Source organism: Coturnix japonica, chromosome Z (genome assembly GCF_054131305.1).
Source record: "Coturnix japonica strain WE chromosome Z, WE-NBRP24, whole genome shotgun sequence".
NCBI lineage: Eukaryota > Metazoa > Chordata > Aves > Galliformes > Phasianidae > Coturnix > Coturnix japonica.
This window is the reverse complement of record NC_140702.1, coordinates 25,626,669-25,637,471: the sequence shown is the minus strand read 5'-3', so window position 1 is coordinate 25,637,471 and position 10,803 is coordinate 25,626,669. Positions and strand designations below refer to the sequence as shown.

The 10,803-nt window shown below is 38.8% G+C and overlaps 1 long non-coding RNA gene across 1 annotated transcript in view; it reads left to right on the top strand.

The window, feature by feature from the left end:
* Nucleotides 1–4,673: 4,673 nt before the first annotated feature.
* The window catches only part of LOC116652551 (uncharacterized), a 7,184-nt gene continuing 1,054 nt past the window's right edge, over nt 4,674–10,803 (top strand). The window contains exons 1-2 of the long non-coding RNA XR_014939305.1: nt 4,674–5,152; nt 5,275–10,803. The exon at nt 5,275–10,803 is cut by the window's right edge and continues 1,054 nt beyond it. This is a non-coding gene — a long non-coding RNA (uncharacterized LOC116652551). The remainder of the gene's footprint in view (nt 5,153–5,274) is intronic.

The window sequence follows — 10,803 nt, the reverse complement described above, 5'->3', positions numbered from 1 at the left end:
AATTTATCAGTCATAGTAACTAACATCTGGAAAAATGTTTTCAGAAGTATAATTATCCGTCTAGCAATCCAGAATAAGGAAGTACGGGTACATTTCAGAAGAGTTTCAGCAGTGATGGGCATACACATTAAACTGGACCCTTTGACTCATAAGTCTTTTGAACAAGACCAAAGAGACATCAGTGCTAGAAATCTTTCCCAAATACAGCCAAATATCTTTTCAAAAGGACATGGCCCCTGTAACATGACCATGTGTCTAATTTTGAGGATGGCTATGGCAGTGTGAGAAACTAATAAGGAATGGAGGTCTCCTAAGTCCTTTTCTAGAAGTCATTTATACTATCTTCAGAAAGCTTAGCTTTCCCAGGATTGAGTTAAAATGGACTAATTAACTGCAGCACACTCTGATGTGATGTGTTTGGGCTGAGGTGAGTTCAAACAGGCTATGAGAACATAAAATGAGTCATTCTGAATCAGACCAAGCATCATGTCCTTTTGACCCAGGATTTTGTCTCAGGCCTGCATCCTAGCCTCAGATATGTAGGGAAGAACACAATAAAATAGTAATAATTATCAAGAACAGGTCCCTGCCTCCAATGCCTTGTAGGTCAGGTAGGCATTCCAGGGCACGAGATCTTCTCCCACACAGAATCAAACACACCTGAAGGTTTGGTCCAAACCTAAATAAACAGCTCTGCTGAACTGATTTTTAATATTTTTCATAAGATAAGATAAAAAACAGTGGAAAACATCTTTCCACCTATCAAGAGCTTTGTTCTCTGAAGATTTTCCCTTACATAAGTGTATATCCTTGTGTAATCAGAAACACTACTGAAATATTCTGAGCTCTAAAATTTTAGTAAGAGCCTTTAGACTGCATGTGTAGGGTAAATCACTGGTTTAGATATACTGAGATAAATTCAACTCAGTGTTATGTTCTTGAAATCCCAAGGATTAATTTAGCACAGACTTTGTGTGATTTTTAGAAAAGTTCACCAAGAGAGAAATTGCTTCAAGTTGGATGACATGGTCGAGGCCTTTACTGTTTCTGATAAATCACTTTGCTGCCAAAGCATTTGAAAAGTTCACAGCTCTTCTGTCTCCAAGGTGCATTATATTTATCATTCAATCCTTCACCGGACTTCAAGATAAAAAAGTTTCTCAGGGTCATTCTCAAAAACGTGATTATAAAATTACTCAGATTCTAAAAAGTTTATAAGATTATTTCTGAAAGGTGTTTTGTTTATTTGTTTGTTTGTTTTTAAAGTGGCTTTTGTGTAAACTAAAAATAAACACAGTATCTGAATCAAGACTCAGAAGCTTTGTACCACATTACCATTGACAGAGCAGACAAAACACTTGAGTGTGAATGAGCACTGCAGACCCATTCATACGATGCAAACATTTGTGCTTCTGTATGATTCTCCCTTGGTACGCAGACACGCATATACAAATACATAAACATATGTAGTTTGGCATCTATATGCACCTATACCCACACATGTAGTAATATGGACTGTATGCGTCAGTGTTTTTGTTAAAACATTTCTGTTATTAGCTGGCCTGTTAATAAAACTAGAAATGATAAAAAGCCATGGCTGACTGTCACCCCGATTTCACAGTTACTTCCCTCACTTTTTTATGAGCTCTTGAGAAATACATTTCATAGCATGCATAACTATAAATACACATGGCATGTCTGGATGTTTCATATCTTTATTAAAATAGTCTGTGATATTTACCTAAAGCAGTTACTCTTCCATAAGTGTATCAGAAGCTAAGAAGAAGAAACTATATTTTAGCAATGTCTTTATTTTCAGATACAACTGTTAATCTTGTCTGCTTTCCATTCGGATCTGAAAACTGTAGCAAGCAAGTTTAAATACCTTCGTAATAAAAGTGACTAATTTTCTTCAAAGACTTATCGAGAGCAATTCAAAACAGAAGTGTGAGCCAATTGCACGTAACAGTCACTGGGACTCATGCTGTAAATGGTAGTAGGGCTATTGAAAGCACTGCATAAATAAAGAACTTAATGAATAATGGAGAACTGCCTAACACATGAGTTTTCATCTTTACTTTACTTTACATCCTGGTACTACAGTCTACAAATATAATAGCAGAGAAGTATAACAAGTACTCTAGAGCATTTATTATAATGCTTGAGAAAATAATTTCTTTTCCAAACAGAGAACACCTCAGTAATTAAATCACCACTTCAGAAAACAGGAAAAGCAAAATTTTCCGTTGCTGTTTACATCCAGTAATCCATGCATTCTTGGTTACAGATGTGAGAATTTTCTAGTGACCAAAGTGATCCCTGTGCATACAGTTGTGTGCAGGCACACACGTTTGTGTGCAAACCCCCAGGCACACATACATACACAAACACGCAAATCACCACCTTCATTCTCCTTTCTGTATTCACTTTCTGCACACACCAGCCACAGAAGGGAACTCCTCCCATAGACACTGATACTAACTCTAGTGTTGGGAGTAGTTACTGTCTGACTGCCAGAAATTCGTGACTCACAGCAGCCAGGTTTTCTATCTACTGAAAAGAAAATTGGTTATGTCACTTGTTGAGACTATCACTGGAAGGGAGCAAGCCCAGGGGGTGTTCAAAATGTGCCATTCCTCATTACTGCAATGTTGTCAGTCTGCAGTACATAAAATATCCTGTCACATTTATCACCCAAAACCTGCACTCTGTATCCATTCAGTGCACACAATAGCTCTTGAGTCTTGCATTGTGCACTGGGTCAGAATATGGTGCCTTTCCACATGGTGCTCCAGGAGGTCCAGTATCTGTACAACATGGAAAGCTGCCTACAAGTTTAAAGCCTGCTAAACGTGTAATGCATATTGATTTATTGGTCATACAGTGTTACTGCCTTCATTTCTTACCAGATTCCGTATGGTAAAAGAAGAGGAGAGAAGCGAGATGATTGAATAGAAGAAAGGAGGGCATGACGGGAAGACAAGAATGGAAGGGGTAAATATTTTCATGGAAATTGGCAGGTGCAGTCTTGAACTTCTGCACTTTCCTCTCTTCCTTTCTGTAAATGGAAGGAGAATCAAAAGGCAGTTGAAGCATTTCTTAGGAAAAGAGGAAAAGCAAATAAAGTCAGGACAACAAGGCTCTGGAGAAGAGGGCAGGGATAGTAGAAGAGCAATGCAAGACTCATCGGGTGTGCTTGTGCACAGGAAAGACAAATCTATAATGCATAATTATATAATAAAGAAGACGTGTTAAACGTATGATAAATAGTGCAGTGGCAAACACTTATCAACATCTATTTATTTAGCCTATGAGTGTGAAAATGTTGGGTTTTCGTTTTCATGGAGTTTGAGTGCTTTGTAAAGTAAAGTGAGACTTGGATTAGAATCTTCCAGCAGATTTTCTAAAATAACACTCCCATGTAGTTTCAATAGTGTGCTCATGTTTGTTCAGACAGCTACTAGATTTACTAGATTTGCATGAGCAAATATTTGAGTTCTGTGAACATTCATGGAAAAGTAGTAATTCAAACTGGTATTAAATTATGGCAGAGAATTGCAACTCTCAGACAGCTGGTTAGAGGGCTGGGCAATCACTGACTGCATGAATTTTAACAAGTGCTGGATTCTACATGTGGGATGGGACTATACTGGCTGTATGTACAAACTAGAAGACAAGAGGCCGGAGAGCAGCCCCCTGGAAAGAGATCTGAGCACTCTGGCATGCAGCAAGTTGAATATGAAGCAGCAGTGTGCCATGGCAGCCCAAAGGGCCAACTGTACCCTGGGGTGCACCAGGCCCAGCACTGCCACCAGGATAGGGGAGGGGTTGTCTGCTCTGCTCTGCTCTGCTCTGCTCTGCTCTGCTCTGTGTGGCCTCATCTCCAGCACTGGGTGCAGTTTGGGTGTCATGGTACAAAAAGGACGTAAAATTATCAGAGTCTACAAAGGAGGGCTACAAAGATGGATAATTGTCTAGAGAAGAAAATGTATTAGGTACTTGGGTGTGTCCAGCGTGGCCAAATGGCTTTATGATTCCCATGTTGGTCAGTTTTTAGGAACATCCGCAAGTACAGAAAGGTGACAGGCTCTCACTGCTCATGACATTACTAATGTCAATACAATCTTTTTCAGCTTTTTCATCTGTCAGTCCAGATAGTGTCTGCACAGTAACTGACTGCAGTTGGATACAGCAGTAATCCTACAAACAGTGCAAGTGTCCATCTGTGTCTTATATGCACAATGCTCATAATTCAGCAAGTGTAACTGAATGAATTTAAGTCCCCTAGGACTTTATGAGGAAAGGAGTGCAGGGAGATCTTACATCCCACATTATACTAACAGTTAGCACTGGCAAAAAATAAATAAAACAGGCTACCAGATGTACAGTCCATTCTTCAAGTCAAAAAGAGAAACAATATGATTCTTTTCAGGCTGGGAACATTACTATCAAATCTTTAATTATGCGAGTTGTAAAACCAGAGAAGAAACTGGGGGGAAAAATGAAAGGGGAAGGAAAAAGAGAAAGAAAAGGCAGAAGAAAAAGAGGAAAAATTAAAAAAGGAAAAGGAAGGAGACAGGAAAGAAAGGAAAAAAATGGGGGGGGGGAGGAGGGGGTGGGAACAAAAAGAAAAGAAAGAGCTTGCAAAAATGTCTATTATTGAGAAGGGAAAAGGTGCAATGATCATTACAGCTCTGGGAAGCACTGCCAAGGAACAAACAGAGCTGGCCCAGGCTGTGGCTGTGAAGGAGTGGTCAGGCACTTGAACAGGCTGCCCAGGGGGTGGTGGAGTCACCAGCCCTGGAGGCATTGAAGGAACTTTGAGAGTACTGTGGGACATGGGTAAACAAGAACTACTGGCAGTAGGTTGGACTGGATGATCTTGAAGGTCTTTTCCAACCCTTGTGATTCTATTAGCATTTCTAGATGATAGGCCCCTTTTACCTGAGCCCTGAGTGAGCAATTAGCTGGTGATGACTTGGAAGAGACATTCTAATGTATGACAAAGCAAAGGGTTCCCCTGAGCTGGTAATTTTCAGCCTGTTAATATTTTATTTTCCAGGCTATGGTGACTCAGTGGTTCCAGCACAGTGTTGTAGTTCAGTGGCCCATGACAGAAGTGTACTCCAGTACTATTTTTTATTTTCAACTTGTGAGTAGTAAATTACTCTTTCAGCTAGCTCATCTTCCACAGATACACCCAGTAAGCTGTTTTAACAGAGATTTTCCCACAACAACCTCTTTCTTTTCTCTACACCCACCACTTCGGTCCAGATTGAAAATTTTCACAGAACAATCCCACTGTTTTCCTCCCAGAACCATCACTGACATCAGATCTACCTCTTATTCAGCAGACATGGTGAGTAAGGAGACCGAGTACTTCACTCCATTGTTTACTCAGTTAAAAGGCCCTTGGAGCAAAGGTAGATCCATATGCTTATCAGTCATGATTGCTAATGACATTTATAAAAGTATATTTCCACTGTCATCACTATCATTTTTAAAAACCATTTTGGACTCTTGGACTCTGTCAGTGACATCTGTCCACACAAAAAATGCCCAAACTCAGTGGCAATTTTCTTTTTTTTTTTTTTTTTTTTTTTTTAATATAGTTTTCACAATGTTCATTCAATGTTGCAAAGATTTCTAATTAGCACTTCTGCTCTTCAGAGTGGATGATATGAGAGCTCTTATTTTTTACTGTCCCCATTGCTCACATTGTTACTTGAACAACCATTTAAAGCAAGTTTTTAATTACTTTTTTTTACAGGAGCTGAATAAGAAATATAGTAAATAAATATGCTTCTTGTATAAGCAGAAGTAGCTGGAATTAACTGCTTATCAGCAACACTATACGTGAGTCCTGTTTCCACAAAATCTTGGTTCTTGGCAAAGGACACACTTTAATCCTGCTGGCTTCGGTTTAGCACTCGTGCAAGTACTTCTTTGGTTCACGGACACTATATTATGTACCTTGTTTGAGACAGATCTATGAGGTGAAAGAGGCGTGGGAAGGGAATGGGGATGATAAAATGTGTGATACAGGCACACTCAGAAGGTTTTTTTTTCCAGATACAAAGAAGCAAACCTCCAGAAATGTAATGCTGAAAGTGAGAAAACTTCAGAAGTCTTCAATTTTTATTTTTTCATATTATCCCTATGAGATAGCACTGGTAGGGAAAAATAACTTTAAATCTTTTTAAATAGTATATCACCAGATGTCTGTCCTTTCTCAGCTGTTCGGTACCCATATGGTAGACTTTCTTAAATGTATTTGTCCATATACAAAAGCAATCTCATTGCATATTCTGGACTATCAAAACATGACAGAAAAATGAATGTGCCCTTTTCCGTGCTCTCTTCCCTTTAAATCTGCCTCCTCGAAATAGCAGCTATTTCCAACTGTATATTCATGAACTGACTCCACAAGTTAATTACCAGCATTCTGGATCATTGTAAATGAAACTTAAAGGCCAGACCAATCTACTGAGCCACAAGAGGAGTCATTTATTTTATAATGTATGAGATACCTAAATATACAGTCCTTCCTGTGTAATAGCAGAAAGTTTTCTGATGCAATTTAGCTTCAGCAGGCTCTGTATTTGTTGAAAAACATATGTAATGTAATGATGAAGTACATTTAGTACATGTATGTAATTTGCAAAATATCCAGACTAGATGGACTATATTGTCTAAAGATAATGATGCCCACTATAGCTACTCTACATTCAGGAATATGAAGAGAATACTAAATTAAAAATGGATTATAATTTCCATGCACATATTTCACTGAATAGATAAAAGCGTAGGGAGCCAGTGCAAGTTTTGATATTATTCTTGCTATGATAAATATCTATTTACAACTCAAATGAACCTGTTACTCTTTCATACAGATGACATGGTCCATATTGTTGTTTGCACAGACCATATTCTGCAGCCCAGTGCACTTCTGAGATGGTGTATTTTGAGTTACGTTTATGAATTGAAGTCAGAAGCTGACACCCTGACTTTGAATGGTTTGATATTCCTTTGGAACATCAGAAAAAGCTCTTTGTGCTGTGATACAGCCAAGACAAGATTTTAAAATGCTGACAGACAGCTTTGTGACTCACTGGGAAGTCTGCAGAGCCAGCACAGAGACTGTGCCACACGGCACTGGTCTTAACTGTGCTTTCACCTCAATCTGGCAGGCAGTGCAAGATCAAGCAGAACAAGTAGAATCCAAAAAGAAACACGCAGATAATTATGCAAAGCCAAATCTCACTCAGCAATGGTAGCACCGCTGTTCTCCAGAGATTGCTGCTTCACCATTGCATACAGAAACTACATAGTATAAATAACCTTTCTCCAGGAATTTGTGGGTTGAAGACAGCATGCAATGCTCTGTTCACACCAACAATCAAGGCAGTGGGTAGAGCACCTAGTCAAAAGTATCTCACCAAGAATGTCTACCATCTTGATTCTCAAACTGTCCCAAAAAGATATATTCCAAATTATGAAGTAGTGTTGAGCCAGTGATTATTGGTTTCTGTCACCTAATCCTAATGTTCAGCTGCACAGAATAATAGTGAAATTATCCATGTAGTAACAGTATTTCCTGGAAAATGTATGCATAGTGCTTCACAACCAATCTGTGCATGGCTGGTCAGTCTCCAAACAGGAAAGTTTTACAGGAACAGTATCAACAGTTAATACTTTAATATCTGATAAAATATAATGTCTTCTTTCAAATGAAAGGGCTGCTCTGATATATTCTGTTGAACAAAGGAGAGAGGCTATGGCAACAGTGACTAAAGCAATAAAGATCAATAAAAGTGACACTACTACGCAAAAATGAATGTGACTTCCTAGTAGAACAAAATGATTTGCAGTAGGCTCTATAAAATGTAATTGAAAGTTCTATATATGCCTATATTAGAGGTTTAATTCTTTGGAAAATGCTATAGTTATTCTAAATGGCAATTCATGTTTCAAAGGTACTTAAATTAATAATTGTTCAGTGGTGATTATATAAAAATTCATACTATATTTAAGAAGATTTAAGCAGTAATGAGTATTGGTTTAAGAGAAACAGAAAGTAACAGCTATGGAAGTCTTCATTATGAGTTATCCTCTGTGCAGCTTTGAAAGCATATGCCACTGCACACTGATTATATGCAAGCTGATTTTCCTATTATTAAGTAAGTACATCTACATTTACGGTGTTTACCATTACTACTCCACTGCTACAGCTACCTCTGATAATAATAACACCAGGTATGAAGGCAAGTTTAATTTAAGTAAACATTTTTCTGCTTTCTATCGTGGTACTTCTATCATTCTAGCAATTTACTGAAAGAAATAGCATAGCTAATTGATCCCATCACAATCCAAAGACCTATTAGCCTATGAGCTTAATTGTATATCAGTGCAACAAAAAGCAGGAATCCTTTATTTGAAATGCTGACTTCTGAGAATCTGAAGGCAGAGCAAGAGCTGATAAATAATGCAAATTGCCCAAAAAACATTAGGTGTTATTATGAATGGAAATCTGTTCCATCTACTGCAATGAAGTGATCACATATGGTCTTATTTCTAAAAAAGATAATTGTCAAACAGTGAATCCAGCAAGTGTGTTCTTTGTGCTATTCCTACTGTCAGAAGAATTTAGCAAGTAGGAACTCAAATTGAGATAATGAAAGCATTAGTTAAAATTACATTATTTAAATAAGAAATGACGCTAGTTCTCTCGTGTATGGAGAGAGCTTACAATGACATGAATAAAAGCCCTGAGGGATCAAGCTTATCACTTTGGCCTCCAAAGAGACCAGAAGCACATTTAGCACAGAGCCATGCCCTGGTGGCCCCTGGTGCCCTGCAGTGGGGATGCTGCCCAGACACCTTGGCCCCTTCCCAGTCCCATCTCCATCAGCATCCCCTCTTTGTTCAACAGCCCATGCAATTTAGGAAAAGAGAGGATAGGAATGGAAACCTAGCAGAAAATGCCTAGGAGGCAGGCAGTCTCTGCACAGACTAATTATCTCTAGTGAAAAATATTTGCTTTATTTTATTAGAAAAAGATTAAAGACTAGAGCTTTAGTTTTATGATTCAGATGTCTGAAGCACATTCAGCATTTATTCTGGAAATGTGAGGAGGCTCACAGATTTTGTAGAATGCTTTCTCCTTTCTAGGAAAAAATGCAGTGAGGATGGTGAATATTATATGGTGTTGAGGATCTCACACTCCTGGACATCTTTACTAAGAATCAGAAAGCCAGTTTCTCACCAAACCTGTAGGTCTTATCAACGCATGATGAACTAGCAGTGCTAGCCAGCAATCCTGGCTAATAAGACATACCTGCAGTGAACACCAACATGGTATCTCAATGATAATTCACTTTTAAAGGAAGATTTTGCAGGAGGTCTGCAGTATACAATTTAATTATATTAAGATTAGTTTACAATCAGCCTTATTGATACTACTGACAGTCTCACTATGTCAGCTAAATGCTTGAATATCTGCTTCAATTAACTTGTAGTCACAGGCCAAAATAATCAAGAACTATCTAGATAAATTACATGTTCCCAGCGGAATAATGGTTTTACTTGATAGGATAATTAAGGAGGAATACAGGGAAGGGGAGTTTATCTGCTGGGAGATTTGGAATTCACCTAACTTTCACCTACATCGAGACTATGGTTAAATGCTGTATTACTGCTCTTTGATACACTGTTACAACAAGAGCTTTATGCTGGTGTCTTCACATTATTTCCTTCCTTTTTTGTAAGATAGCATTTTGCTTTACAAACACATGCCTGTCCTACATCCCTGTTTGATATACAAGAAACTGAAATGGAAGGGGAAAAGGAAAGGAAGTGGAGGGGAGAAAAAGTGTGCAGGAGTGGAGTAGAAGTCCGTTTACTGCTGATAGCACAAACAAGTAAAAGCTGGGCCCATTGACTGTTCTCAGGAATTAGTCCAGTATCCAGTGTTGTGCATGAACATCCTGTATTGCACATGGAACAACGTGGGACAAATGGATCAGGGTGCCACCACCAGCTGCTCTACAGGCAACCCTGTGTCCCTAATGTAAATGGAATCCTCTCTTCAGAGGTGTCACTTTCTGCTACAACAAGCTCCTGAAGGAGCCTGAAGATCCTTCTTGAGATTTCTTAGTAGGGTTTTCATCTTTTCTAAGAACAGCCTTAGGAAGAGACAGGGTTATGTCACTGCACGTTTATGCTGTTTACGTGTAGATGTGTGATCTGAGAGATGGTTTTGCTACGGGCCTTTTGTAGGACCACCACTGGCAGAGTTTATCCTACACATTTATCCATAGCAAAAGAAGGAGCATAGGAGACACCTTTCTCCGAGGAAAGACCTGAGGACATGTTTCCATCCAAGGTCTCCAAAGACCTGATTCACAAACAGTGCACGTTCTCTCTCCTTTTCTTGTGCATGAAGGTGCGACTTACAGAGCCTGCTGTTCTAGCCACAGGAGCCTGTACTTGGCAACCTATTAAAAAAGGTAAAAAAGGTGTTCTTATATCCTTTGTGGTGGTGAACAGAAATTAATATGAAAACAGAAGGGACCACCATGGCATTTCAGAACAATACTCTGAAACAGGCTCTGAGTGTTTGTCCTGGCTCAGTTCTGAAAAGGGCAGCCCCAAGTATGTCGTGGCGCAGCTTTAGGCATCAGTGAAATAGTCGGAATGTAAGAACCTATGGCGTTTAGATTCATCCAGAATCAGGTGGCAAGTTAGAATCACTTTTCAAAATCCATATTATAGATAAAGGTAGTTAAAATGCCCTCTAATCAT